Raw genomic sequence first — 15,608 nt, forward strand, 5'->3', positions numbered from 1 at the left:
GATAGCTACTAAAAGAGAAAGCCAGCTATCAGCATTGATCTCTCATTCTGCTTCTGAACTGTAGATGCCATAAGCTCCTGCCATCATTCCTTCTTTGCCACGATGGACCACACCCTCCTCTTCTCTTGTCAGTTGCTTTTGTAAAAGGTGAGTGCAGTGAGAAAAGGAACTGGGATATTCTCTGTGTCCTATGGGCTAAGATACAAATGACAGGCATTACACTAATTGTTTCAATAAGCATGTACCAGCATTTGAGTGCTTTGATGATTGTGCAGAGCGTCTATATATCGACTTTCCAAAAGTGGAAGAAAAACACATGTCAGTAACTGAGACAGTTTAACCTGTCACATGATTAAAATATGGCTGAGCACATGTAACTTCTCAGCGTATAGTGCAGATTAGGAAGGACTTGGAGAAGATGAAAACACTTTTGATTTGCCCCAGGGCGAGATGGGTTAGTGTGTGCTAAGTTACAGGTAGGCAGGAAGGAAAGGTTCTGATGTGCTATTGCATATTAGGACAGACGTAGATAGGAATGCAATGTATATTTCAAAAAGTGGCAAATAAAGGTTTAAAAAAATTTCACTAGAAAAATGATAAGCATATGAGACACACATGCTTAACTTGACTTATACATTACATACTACATATATTACATACTACATATATGTATTGAAATATCACTTGGAACCCCATCAATATGTGCACTTTTAATGTTTATGTGTACCAGTTTCTACTTAGTTGAATAGACCTGGATGTTTTATCCTAAGTGAAATATTACTGACCCAAAGAGTCAAACACCATATGATTCTTGTTTAATGTTCATCCTAGATTTTAAGTTTTATATGTGTGTAAATGTATTGTGTGTGTGTGTGTGTGTGTGTGTGTGAATGCGTGTACATATGTGTGACTGTCAGTGTATGTATTAGTAATATATTCTGGTGGAGAAACTATGCAAGAATAGGAATTGATAATTTATTAACATCATTATTTCAGTAAACAGGGGTCCCCAATTTTAAGGCAACAGAATTTACTGTTTTATTTTTTGAGCAGGTTCTCATATCTAGGAAAATGTAATTATAAAGCTACATATATTAAACAGTTTTGTATTCTTTCTCATTTTAATCTTCACTCATTTGGATTAATTAAGTGTAATGATAAAGATGTAGCTATATTTACTTTCATTGAAGAATTAGAGATTTCTCTTGATCTGTCTGGTTTGCATTGCCATCCTCATTACTATTTATTACTATCACTATTTTATTTCTAGCATATCTGATTTATTCACTTGACCATTTTGTAAACATTTTTCTGGAAGCAGCTAGTCTCACATAACAAAGTATACCTTAATATCTGGTAGAGCATGTTTTTGTAATGTTACATTATTTCAGTTAGCTGTTTGGGGCCCTTTTCACTTGCTTTAATGCATGAACCAGTTTGTTAAATTCATAAAGAATGATAGATGTAATATACACTCACTTTCACATGAACTGTGGCATATTTGGTGATTCTTCGCTAAGGGAGCTGTGGCTACTGTTCAAAAACAGAAGTAATTATTTTTTTTCTTGAAGCTTTATGTAAGAATGGAAAGTCATTCAAGAACTCTTCTGTGAGATGATATGGGTTCCCAACAATAGCAAGGCAAACTCTAAAGAAAGGCGGCTGACAAGGGCATACACGGATATACAAAAGCATGTCAGTGGTGAAGAGAAGAACATTCAAAACATATCACTAACCACATTTTCACCTTTTCAGCCATCTTAGATAAGTTATAATAGAAGTGAATAATGCCATATGGACTCTGCAGAAACTTTCAGGTGGGCTACACCTGGGTTCATAGCTTGATAGTTCTGTCAGCTACATTGTTTTTAACCTCACGTTTTCTATAAAGCAAAGTAGCAGGACCTAAATATCAAAGTTATTCTGACAACTAATGATGAAGTAGTTGTGAAGTAGTAATGATGAACTAATGATGAGCTGCTATGGAGCAGTTCCTTGGGAAATGATAGTTGCTATTTACACTGTTTTTATAATTTACACAGTAAATATTCACCAAGGGAAACAGTTGAAATGCATACATTTAAGTTATTTTTTCTTTCCCTAAAATGTTCTCTAAATCAGTCTTACTTCAAAAGTCATTGAACTGTATATGATTATATATTTTCAGCTCAGTTCCAATGCATTTTACTTAAAATAGCTCTTAAATCTGAGATAAAATCAATAAAGTTTAAATGCTCTATTGATTTCAATATAGCAGAAATGGTGGCTAGTCAGAACCTTGTAACTATCCATTACACAGATGGGCTGTTGATAAGACAGTATACTAGGATACTTGGTAAAGTAAAATACTATTTATTTCCTCTTTTTTTTCAGCATCCTCCATCTTATCCTCCTTCTTTCTAGTGCTGAGAATTCAACCTAGGTCCTCATATTCATGCAAGCATTCTATCACTGCTATATCCTCAGCCTTATTTTTCCTTTTGAGACAAGTTCATTTTTGAATTGTTCAAGTTTGCCTTGAGCTTGTTCAGTAGCCTGGACATGTTATGGACTTATATTCCTCCTGCCTCAGCCTACAAAGAAGTAGGGATTATAGGCTTGTACTACCAGACACTGTAGTACAATGATTGGGAAATTATTGAAAATGCTCTGCAAATCTAGCACATCTGAAGCTATTACTTCTTTTTTAATACTTTTCTCCTGAGAATGCATTACTAATTCTTATTTTCATTCCTATGAAACTTGGTTGAATTTGAATGGCTTGAACAAGTTCATTCAAAAGCTAATGGAAAAGAGAAGATTGGGTGTTTGTTTTTGTGAGTTTGTGGTATTCTGGGTACTGAATTTTGTCCCTATCACATACCCCTCATTGTATTAGTTACTTGTCTTATTTCTGTGACCCAATATCTTTCAGGATACAACTTAAGAAGTGAGGTATTGATTTAGGTTGATGACTCTAGGAGATATAGTCCATCATGGCAAAGAAAATACCATGGCAGAAGGAAGTGGTTGGTCACATTGCATTTGTAGTTGAGAAGGACAAAGCCTAAATACTTGTGCTTGCCTCACTTTCCCTTTTCATTTATTCTAGGAACCCAGCTCAGAGAATGGTACCACCCATAGTTGAAGATGGTTTTTGTCCCTTGGTTAACTCAATATAAATAACTTCACAAATCTTCCCAGAGTCTTTTCTCCTAGATGAGTCTCAATTCTCTCAAGTTGATAATATTAGCCATCACATGTCCCCACACAAACACTCTTTTGTGTGACATTCTATTATAGCCATCAGGGTACTAAATTTCAATCACTACAGCAAGCACAAATCCTGGAAAACAAAGGTCAGAAACACATCTTGACATTTCTCACTAAAATCAGAAACACTGAGACTTAAGCCTTATGAAAAATGAAATTTTCAATATTTCAGTGTTCTTTACAACTTTAATGCTGGCAAGGATATCCAGAGGTCATTAAATGAAATCAATTATTTCTAACCAAAAAGTATGTATACTTCAGTGTAGCATGGATGAAGCTTTCTCTTAAAGTCACTATCAAGGTGTTTCTCTTATATCTGGTTATATCATACACAGCCAGTGATCTGTTCTTGTAAGCACAGAAAACATTTCCTCAGCGGACTTTCTTCTGAGTGTTGAGGCTCCAGCACTCAGATTCCTTGTCCAGTGCTCTTTGGCCAGGGGTATCACTATATGAAAGTTCCCACCTGCCCTGCAGACCACATCAAATGCTCCCTAATGCATTTCCCATGTATGTTGATAAGAAAAATGTAAATGTTACACTATCGACCAAGTGTCAGTAATATCATTAACACATGTGGGAGTCATCTTTAGTTCCCAGTTTTCTTCACATTGTTTGATAGGTAAAAGGCATTCAAAATCTGCATACTAAATCAAATAACAGGGAAACACATGCTATTATTACCATAACCTGGCTATGGGTAAGATAGCTGAACAATTCTATCCATTACAGCTCTACTTTTTATGTATTAGAGTACACCTTGGGGAATAAAATTCTCAGACAGAATGCAGAAACCCTTTGGGGTGTGTGTGTGTGTGTGTGTGTGTGTGTGTGTGTGTGTGTGTGTGTGTCTATAAGTAAAAGTCTCTGTTTCAGTTTCATTTCTGTTGCTATAATAAAATATATGTACAAAAAGTAATTTTTGGAAAAAGGGTTTATTTTAGCTCACAATTCCAAGTGTGAAGTTCACCACTCTGAAAGAAGTTGAGGTAGGAACTCCAAATAGCTAATTATATCACATAGCTAATTACATCAAATAGCTAGTTATGTCAAATACCTAGTTACATCAAGTTCATTGTCAAGAACAGTAAGAGATGGTTACTTGAGTATAGACTTGCTTCCTTGCTTATGGTCAAATCAGTTTCTCCATTCCACCTCATTCTCTGTTCTACTGAGGGTATAGTGTTGCCCATGCTGGGTATGATCTTTCTATGCCAAATAATTTAATTCTTCACAGGCATATTCTAATCCAATGTAGACTTTATCTTATTGATACTCTCTTTCCAGGTAATTCTAGGCTTTGTCAAACTGACAATTAAAGCTAACCATTATATTATTTTACTTCTCAGTGATTTTCATTGATCTGGTTCATAATTCTGTTCACTTGAACCTGTGACTATGTTTCAATATATGCCAGATAATATACTAGAAAACAACTATTCTATTTTGACAACCTAATAAAACAGGCTTATAGAATCACTATCAATCACTTGTAATAACTTTATTACATTAAAATATTATGACTGTACACTGAGGTCAGATAAGGAATACAAAACAGGAGTTAAGTTGAAGAAGAAAAATGTCATTTAATCATTCCATCACGAACCATTGACAAGGTCAAAGTAAGACAAAGTCAAAGCAAAATCCAAATTGTGTTATTTCCAAGAGAACATGAGTGATGCTCAAACAAGGCAGACATTAGCTAATCTGACTACTTGTGTATTGATTATAGAAAAGATTATTCATGACTTGAGAAATTTCAAAGACTAAAATGAAACTTCCTTCACTTTTTGATAGTATCTGTATCAAGACTACTACCACTTCCAGCACTCTGCTGAGAATTCTGTAACACAAGACTGACTCATGGAGGAAGTTTATTCCCATTATCCCCTTCTACATTGCGTCCCCTGGGCTATACTTTTCCTTCCTTCTAAAGTAGAATAATCCAAACATTCTCTTGACTGTACATATGTTCTGAAGGGCATTTTGGAGTGGGCTTCCAAAACATGTTTCCAAATAGCAAAATACTCTCTAAAAGTTATAGTGGTTCAGTACTACGGTGTTCTGTTTCTGGCTTAGCTATGAATTAAATCTATGTGCACCCTTCCATGAGATACTCACGACTCACAGCATAAATTTTTGTGATAAGTCTTTCTTTGTCTCTCACCATCCTGCTTCCAAATAACCACACAGAGACTTATTAATTGTGAAAGCTTAGCTGATAGTTTAGGCTTGTTTCTAACTAGCTCTTATAACTTAAATTAACCCATTTCTATTAACTTACTTTTTGCCTTGTGGCTTTATTACCTTTACTGTACTGTCCATGCTGCTTTCCTGTTTCCTTCATGTCTGGCTCACTACTCCTCCCTTTTTCTTCCCAGTGTCCTTTGTGCCTGGTTATCTGTGCTTCAGCTTTTTATTAAATGAATCAGAGTGACATCTTCACAGTGTACAAGATTTTTCCACAACTCACTCTTCTTTGTATCAATTTGGCCTGCTGTACAAAAGCAATATAGACAGAGAAACTTTCAGTCAACATTTCTCCTCAGACCTCCCTAGGCTTGGAAATCTGAAATTAGGGTGTCAGAGTTAGTGTGTTCTGGTGAGGGCTTTCTTGCAAGTGGCAAATGGCTGACTTGTCTTTTCACATGGTGACAGAAGCACAGCCAATTCCCTGGCCACTTCTAATCCCACACACCAAGATTCTATGGTCATGATCTACTTACATCCTAAACAGCCCAAGTAACTTTGGAATTAAAGTTTCAACACATAAAATTTGGGAAAAACTAAAAGCAGCCCATTGTAGCTTCCTCATCAATAAATTGATAAGGAAAAGAAAATGTGATTTTTTTCTTCCTTCCCTTCCTTCCTTCCTTCCTTCCTTCCTTCCTTCCTTCCTTCCTTCCTTCCTTCCTTCCTTCCTTCCTTCCTTTCTTTCTTTCTTTCTTTCTGTCTCTCTCTGTCTCCTCCTCCTTCTTTTTGATATTTCAAAATGCTTTATTTTCACTTGGTCCCAAGTCTTGGGAGGGGCTCCAGAGCGGTTACAAAGCTGCCTAGAGGTTCAGGCGAAGGTCCTGAGGCTGGCTGGTGCAGAACAGAGGAGGGAGGCCCCTTGGAAGGTGAGGCTTCCTGGTCAGGCTTGAGAGTGAGTTTCTCGAAGAGGTACTTGCCCAGAGATAGCGAGGGCACACCAGTCTGTGCTGGCTGTGGCCCAGCCACTCTGTGGAGGTTGGTCAGGTGGTTGCCCATCTTCTTGATGAGCTTCACCTCCTCATCCAAGACGTGGTTTTCCAGTTTTCCAGGAATTCACAGAGGTGAGGATCTGTGCTAGAAGAAGCCAGGGCATGAATATCCAAGAGGGCCTGGTTCAGGCTCTTCTCCAGGGCCAAGGCAGCTTCCATGGCCTTCTGGGATTTACCCCACTCATCTTGAGATGGCTTCTGCACGTCCTGGAATAGGGCGAGGCCTCCAGGTTCGTTCTGCATCTTTTAGCAGCCGCTCGGCACCCTGGTGCTTCTCCTCGGCCAATTCGCAGAAGAAGTAGCATACACCTTCCAGAGCCATGTCATCACCCTCAATAGCCATGTCATCCCAATCAAAATAGTAGCCAAAAGAGAGGTAGGTGTAGGAGGCCCGCAGGTGCAAGCTGACCAGGCGGTTCACTGCAGTCTCCACTTCGGTGGAATAATTCTGAAGAACCCAGGAGCGCATGGCTGATACGCAGTATGGAACTAACCGCCAAGAGATGGTACTGTCTGGTCCTAGGAGCCAGGCTGGGAGTTGATGGTCCCAGAGGCTGTGAATGGAGACACTGAGAGGCGGCTGGAAGCTAACAAAGGGAGTCCCTGGGTCTGCTCCGTCCAAACACTGTTGAAGCAAGACACAGACATGGGATCTCTGGGCGCTGCTTGAGAAAATGTGATTTTCATACTAAAACATCATTCTGTATAAGGACCACTAACTTATTTATACTTGGTTTGCTCTAATTTTCTCTGTCTTACAGTGAAGGACCAGGTGAAGATCTTTAAAAGGGCTGAACTAGTTCTCTTCCCTTCTATTTATTTTTTACCTCAGCTTTTATCATCAGCTAATGATACTAATATGATAGAACTGACAGTGATGTTTGATGATATTACTAAATATCATTAGACCCTTCAGACTGGACTGAAACAGAAAGAGGAGCTTAGGCTGCACCTTAACTTGAATCTGAGCTATGGTTCCTCAATTGGAAGTTGTGTGTGTGTGAGAGAGAGTTGTATTCATAGAGTTGATAATTGATTGGTCAGTAATGAAAGTATTATAAGTTGGGGATGTAAAATTCTGGGGCCAACAGTGGTGATCTTACAACCAGAAGTTGGAATAACAGTCCTCAGAGGAGAGATTCTTGTGTAGCAGCAGTGGTGAGCACTAAGTCTTTCTGTAAAGTGCAATCTGTGTTGATAGATAAATTAGAGATCCATCAAAGGTGAAAAAGGGGGGGGGGGCTTAATTGAGAGTTTTCTGGAGCCATTGCAGTTGAGATCTGGAAAGTGAGTAGAAGCCCATGTGTGAGAAAGTTACTGAGGGAGCACATGGCATAGGTGACTGCCAGGAAGCCAGGGAAATTTTTGAATGCGAGTAAAAAAGAAACTGGCAATGGTCTTGATATTATGCCCCACACAACCCTACAGAGTCATATGTTAGATACCATCACTTTGGAATTAAGGGTTCAACATAGGACATTTTGTAAAACACAAATCTTTATTCATTACAATCTTTGGGTATAATTAATGAATTTTGGGAAAGAAAAATCACTATTCTATCATCTCCCAGAGGTCATATGTTGAAATCTTTATCACAGTTAGATACTAGGTGATAAAATGTTTCAGGGTGATTAGTCTTAGGAGGTAAGCCCAATTTAGAAAGGTTGGCTCTCTTATAAGGAGTCTTAGAAGGGACCATTTGCTCTTTCAATAGATGAGAACACAAGAATGGACCATCTATTTCTATAAAGTGAGTCCCATCCGACATAAAATAGACTCTGAACCTGAACTTTCTAGCCCTAAGAATGGCATTTTTGTTTAAAATCTGCCCCTATATATAGGCTATACATGGCAAGTGGTGTGGAAATAGCCTCATGTAAGAATCAGGGACACTATTACAGGATAAAGCTGATTATGTCATTTAGTTCTTGTTCAAATCTGGTGTTGCCAAATATTGTTTCCCCTGTCCATGTCCCATCTTCCTTCTCTTATTGCTTCTCTCTCTCCTCCTTCTTCCCTCCTGATACCTCCCTCCCTCTCTGCCTTCCCCACTTCGAGTCAGCTTTCAGATGTCTACTTTTATGTGTAGTATTCTTTTTCTTTTAGTCTGGCTTCTACCTGCTCAAGAGCTGGCATACCTAATACTACAGATTTGGTTTCTCCTATAGTACTTCACTATAGTCTCAACTTGCTGGACCACAGGCAGCTCAGAGGCTCATAATAAGCCAGTAAAGCAGCATTCTGTATGCATTTCAGAAGGTGCTCAACTTCTCTATGCAATACTTTAGTGAGTATAACAGTATCACAACATTATTATTAGAGCTATTTATTAGACATAAAGTAGTTGGGATAGCTCCTAGCACACAGTAAGTATTCTACCTCTAGTTATCTGTAGAAATTCCAGTGTTCTATGCCTAATCACCACCTGTTCTGACTTCTAATTACCACATAAAATTATACTTGGGAGCCTAACTTCTGCCTACTTGAAATCATTCGTGTGATCCTATATCTTGACTCCAAGTATGGGCCAATGTAGATGTGTCTAGGAGGAATTTCAATGATTCACTTATTGTAACTGACCCTGTCAATGACACTATCTCTGTTCCCCAGGTTTTTTTTTTTTTAAAACCAAAACCAAAGGAAGAGAGATTTCTTTAACGTTGGTTTTGTTAGACAGAGTGGAGTGTAAGTTCACCAGTATAGTTATTTTTTTTTTCCTCCTGAGAATAAAGTCAAGTTTGAGTAAAGCTGACCTAAAAAATAGATGCCTATAATTTTGCTGATATACTTGGGAACTTTCAAACATTTCATATACATTTTTGTGAAATTGGTAAAAAAAAAATATGCTTCTGAATTTATCATTAGTTTCAGCAAGGTGTTCCCAAACACCTGAAACTACTGGCTTTACCAAGAACATTCAAATCAACAGCTGGGTCACTAGAGACAGATGTGCAGTTCGTCAGAAAATGATCCAGTTGGCTCACTGCTGAGCAGTTATTTTTAATGTGCACATTCTATGCTCCTTCATGGAAAAAATTCTTGTATGTCTTCAAGTCATCTCTGACAGATGGTCCCAATAGCTTAAACCCTTGTAACCTACTAGAGATGGCTGGTCTCTTTTCCCCATGCCCTGTGTCATTCAGTTCTTCTGGGATATATTAGCTTCTGTTAGTTTGTTTGCTTAACTCTTGATAAGATATCTACACCACAGTTAATCCAGAGTCAGTGACAAGAAACCATTATTACAAATGAAACAACACAGATAAGCATGGAGGTCATCCTCTCCTCAAAGATTAAGTGAGAAATTCTCTATGGTTCTCTGTGACAGTAAATTTATTCTTCATTTGTATCAAAGGAGTAGAAAAACTTGAAGATGAGTAAATTTTTATTAATTCTAGAAGCAAATAAATAAGAATCAACTGAATTAGGAGTTACATTTAGGTCAACTCGGCCCACAGATTCATATTTTTTAGAAAGTCTTGCTCAAAAACTGCATGCTATCCCTCATATAAAGACCCTAGATTATAACATACATGTGCATGTGTATAAATGGGAAGAAAAGTAATGAAAGCCTAAGAAACTAGAAAGGAGAGTAAGAGATTGCAAAAAAGATATGCTGCACATGGAGTAGGTGTGGGGTAGGAGATAGCAAGGAACCAGGAAGGGGATACAAGGAGGTCCATTGGGGATGGTGAGGTGGTAATGTTTTGTTTGAAAATGCTATGATGATTCCTAGTAGTTTGTATGCTAATTTTAAAATACCTTGCTTTGTTTATGTAAATGCAGACATGTTATACACTGCCTGGATCTCCCTTTCTTATGAAGTCTGGAGTCATTGTGACATGAGATAAGTTTCCAGTTCTTCTATTTCTTAACTGACTTAATTGGAGAATATTCTAAACCTCTTGTGCCATCTATTTCTGTTGTATAGAAGTGATTGTTGTTATTGTTTGATTCAGAGGACAATTCTCAAAATTAAACATGACCCTGAATTAAAAATACTTTCCAAATAAAGGAGTGTAACAAAAATAATAATTGTAATATGTTAGAGTCATTTTCATGATTGCCATTATTTATTAGAATAAAAACAAGAGTGGAGACTCAATAGTGTCCAGTGAATCTCTCCTGTGTAGATTGTTCCATAACTGACCGTGTCAGTAAGAAGAGATTTTTTTTCAAAATGACAAAAGCAATACATCAGGGGTTTAAATTTTTCTTCTCCCAAGGGAGAGGTACTGAGTTTATGATGATTGATTGTGACCTTGAAAATACAATTATTTCCACAGGACTGAAAATGCAATTTATTCTTTTCTGCATTTAGGACAGGTGGAAAGATCTCACGCTGCCCCGCAGAAGTGGTGGGAGGGCACCCGCAATTCAATAACACCAGGTCTGCAGATGTGCCTTGCAAATAAATTCAAGTGAACATCTTTAAGTTTCCTTAATTTTAATCATAATGTTCATTTATTATTGAACAATGCTAGTAATTAAAGTAATGGAAAACACTAAAGGATGCATCATGTTTAAGCTATTCTAGATAGGTTTGATGTGAACTACAAGGACCTTCAGTATTTCAGACTCTAACAGACAAAGAAAACAGAGAGAAGTTTCTAATATTTATCCTGGTTCCCATGGTTTCAGATACCTGCTGGTAGAAAGATTAACTGCAGCATTTACCAGCTTTGTTTACTGAAATCAAGAATCAATTGCTTTGTGTCTTAATCCTGTATGTATCCATTGGGAATACTGAGGTCTGGACCTTCTTCAGTCTCATTCTCTCTAGTCCCACCCACAGAGTATTTGGACAAACATGCAGCCAGAATTCTTCAACTAGTTACACTATCTGCACTTAGATGGTTTAAGATGATGGCAAGTGTGACTGTTGACTGTTTTGTCTCAGGCATGGCCTGGGTTGATGACAGTGTTTGCTGTCAGAGATAGATGCTTGAGTTTTAAGGTAACAAAAATGGCACACTCTTTCTTGGCTTGTAAACATAGTTACCCTTTCCATACTCAAGATGCTGTTTATCGCTTTGTCTCTTTAGTTAAAGAAAACTAAAGCGTTGTATCCATCCTCTGTTGTAGTTGTTCTGTGAACTATCATCTCCTTTGTGTGAACAATGTTTTTCTACAAATGTACACTTATATCTACAGTTTGGTCAGTGTTTCTAGGTCCATGATAATTCCTGTCATCTAGCTGGAGCAGAAATGAGGCCACAGAGGGCAAAGTCCTTATTTATGAAGGTCTCTGGACTCTTGGTCATTCCACAGTCTCGACTCTAAACATTTTTATGTTAGTAAGAAGTACTCTTACATAATTTTACCTACCCATCTTTTATATTTTCTTTGAAACCACAGCTTTGGAGCTTCAATGTATCTGAGTGTAAGAAAGTCTTACATTTTTAGAGACAGAAAGTAAAATAATGGAATAATGAATTGTTTAGCTTGTAGAATAAGGCTCATTGCAATAGCTAGAATAATGACACTTCAAAGACCTTCACATTTGAAACTATAGAAATTAAGTATTTTATATTAGCTAGCAAAGGGAAGTTAGGCTTACAGATCAGTTAAGTGGATTAATGAGCTAACTTTGGGGTGGGGAATTTTCTGACCCTGCTCATCATTGACAAGGGTATTAAATAGAAGACAGAGGTGTTACTATCACAATGGTAATGAAGGAGGAGCTCAAAAAGTGAGGCATCATGAGAAGGACTTGAGCAGCTATAATGACCCTGAAACATAGAAACCAAAACCCAGGGCAATAGTTTGAGCTGGAAAAGTCAAGGAGACGATTCTGCTTTGAACCCTCCAAAAGCAATGCAACACTTCTGATGGATTGGCTTTAGCACAGTAAGATCCATTTGATATTTCTGAGTTCCATAAATATAAGATAATAAATCTTTATTGTTTAAAGCCATCAAGCACTTGGAAATTTGTTATAGATGTAGCTGAGAACTTACACAGTAAGCAAGTATTTTTGGTTAAAAGCCAGTCAGAAAATGGTGGAGACTTTGATGGTCATACTCTCTTTTCTTACAATTTAAAAATATTGCCACTCTAGTGTAATAGAAGACACAGAGAACACTAAAATAAATAGACATGGCTGTTGTCCAATAATATTTGAACTAGAAAAAAGTGGCAGCCCAAGTTTAATTGTGGGTCATGTTTTGCTGAGTGATAGCTAGATTCTGTTAAGACCCCCACCCCTAGTTCATACCCTTGGATCTTTGGGGAAATTATTAAATAACTGTGAACTGTATGTATATGTATGTATGTATTATGTATGTATGTATTATGTATGTATGTATATATGTATATAAGTGTATTCATTTATTCATTAACTGTGAAGACACTTACTCTCACATACCAGAGATAGATGGCTATCTTCAAACACTCATCTTCTGGATTTTGTAATGAAAGGTATATCTGAAATGTGGCTGCTCTTCAAGAACACCTTTCCTGAGGGACTAACCCAGGCATTTTGCATATATGTTACAGTTGTGTAGCTCCTCTTATGGGAGTCCTAACAGTGGGAGCAAGAGCTGTCTCTGATTCTTTTACTGGCTTTTGGGACCCTACTCTTCATACTGGGTTGCCTTGCTCAGCCTTAATAGTTGGAGAGGTGTTTAGTCTTACTACAACTTAATATACCTTGCTTTGTTGATACCCATGGAAGACCTACCCTTTCATGAACAGAAGAGGATGAGTGGATTGGGGAGTGGGAACAGAGGGGAGTAGCATAGAGGGACTGGGAGGAGAGGATAGAAGGGAAAATGTGGCTGGGATATTGTTGTTTGTTTTTTTGGATCTTTTTGGGGGCCTACAACCCAGCTCCCACATAAATCACACATGAAGGCTTATTCTTAATTATAAATGCTTGGCCTTAGTTTGGCTTATTTCTAGCCAGCTATACTTAACTTAAATTATCCCATTTACCTTTTGCCTGTGGGCTTTTCAGTAAATCTTACTCTTACTCCATAACTTGCTGTATAGCTGGGTGGCTGGCCCCTGGAGTCCTCCTCCTTCTCTGGTTACTTTCTTTTCTTTAATCCTTCATCTATTTTTCCTCCTCCCTTTCCAGATTTCTCCTTCTATATATTCTTTTTGCCTACCAGCCCTGCCTCTCTCTCTCTCCTGCCTTGCTATTGGCCATTCAGCTCTTTATTAGATCATCAGGTGTTTTACACAGGTACAGTAACACAGCTTCACAGATTTAAACAAATGCAACATAAACAAAAGTAACACACCTTCAAATAATATTCCCAAATAGTATATAAATTAATTAATTGATTAATTAAAAAAGAATACCTTTGCTGCCTTCCTTTCACTTAGGTAGAGTTATGACTTTATGGGTATGGGAACATGAGACCATGTGATTGATACTATGTCCTTGATCAATCATATGATCATTTTCTGTAATTTCTTAGAGTAATATCTAGAAAATATCTAGAGGATATTTTAAACAATGGAAGTAACATCAAGGCATCTTTCTCTGAAACACTTTGTGGAAAAATACATTTCTACTCTATTTTCAGATCCAATAATATGCAGTGAATAGGAAGTAAACCAATATTTTTGATGTTATAACATCTAGAATTTGTTATTGTAAACATTTATATGCTTTAAGTATAACCCCATGTTTATAAATGCTGGTGAAGATGAAATATTATATTAAACACTACATATATAAACTAGTACTAGAGAAATATTAATCATACAGCCTCATTTTCTAAGTCCTTCATCATTCTCCTTGGACGTAATTGTAAGTTGACTATGGGTTGTTAGGCTCTCATTCTGTCTGTGTATCTGTCTTTTTCTCCCTCTCCCTTTCTCCTACATACACACACACACACACACACACACACACACACATATACACAGTATACGTGGTAGTGCTTTAAAAGACAGAGAGAGCTCAAGGACTTACCATGTGATAAGCTAATTCCACCACTTAGCTGTTGCTTCTATTCCTTCTGGCTCTTGCCTCTATACTTCATAGAGAACGATTCCTTCTACTTTTTGAGGCCCTGTGGTAAAAATCTAAAACAATGAACTTCAAACTTATCCTTATGAGGATATATTTCCCTGTATTACCTATATTTCTAAAATATAGTTCAGCTTTAATTTTACTTGACATCATTTATATAAAATGATATTTGCTAGATAACAGACATATATTATGTTTAATTTCTATGTGTGCATTGATTGTATGTCAAGGTAATAAAAAGTAATAATTGAGACATTTGTTCACTTATAAATTAAGCAACATTTAAAAAGTTCTAATGGCTATTTCTTCTGGTCTACTCTTCCAGGATTTTGAACTTTACTCTTTCAAAGCCTTTAGGTACATCATTAAATTATTAGTTTGAGATCTTTCAATTTTTGATGTAGGCATTTTTCTCTTAGATCTACTCTCTTTGTGTATTTTATTATGCTCTAGTTTCATTTTTGTTTAATTCTAAGATTTTTTAACTCCCTTTTTAGTTTCTTTCTTGCTTCAATTATAATTTATAGTAGGTTGGTTAGTTTATTTACTTCTTCTAGTTTTGATTGCTGTTGATATCCAGCTTTGTTCTAGTGAACTCAGGATTCATCACAACTTTCCTGTATTTGTTGAGACTTCTTTTGACTTCCAATATACCATCTGCTTTAGAGAAAGGTCCATAAACTACTGAAAAAGAATGCATATTCGTGTTTTGGTGGAATTTTCATAGATGTCTATTAGGTACATTTAATTTATGACATCATTTATTCCCAATGTTTCTGTATTTACAAAAAGTATGGGTGACCTATTTGTTGGTGAATATTAAGTCACCCATTCTTACTATGTTGAAGTCATTGTGTGGTTTAGAACTAGGGATGTAGTCTGTGATTGGTGTGTATATGTTTAGAGTTGTGATATCCTGTTGGTGGGTTGTCCCTTCTATGAGTATGAATTGAACTTCTATAATTATCTAATCTGACTAGTTTTGGTTTGGTATCTATTTTGTCAGATATTATAATAACTACATATACTTATTTCTTATTTACATTTTCATAGAATACTCTTTTTTTATCCTTTCACCCTAAGTCAGTGTCCATCACTGATGGTGAGGCATGCTTTCATAGAGACAG

The 15,608-nt window shown here is 36.9% G+C and overlaps 1 pseudogene; it reads right to left on the reverse strand.

The window, feature by feature from the left end:
• Positions 1-6,255: 6,255 nt before the first annotated feature.
• On the reverse strand, positions 6,256-6,963 carry LOC107401128 (ferritin light chain 1-like; annotated as a pseudogene).
• Between the last annotated feature and the right edge of the window lie 8,645 nt (positions 6,964-15,608).

Source organism: Peromyscus maniculatus, chromosome 10, assembly GCF_049852395.1.
Source record: "Peromyscus maniculatus bairdii isolate BWxNUB_F1_BW_parent chromosome 10, HU_Pman_BW_mat_3.1, whole genome shotgun sequence".
NCBI classification, from domain to species: Eukaryota; Metazoa; Chordata; class Mammalia; order Rodentia; family Cricetidae; genus Peromyscus; species Peromyscus maniculatus.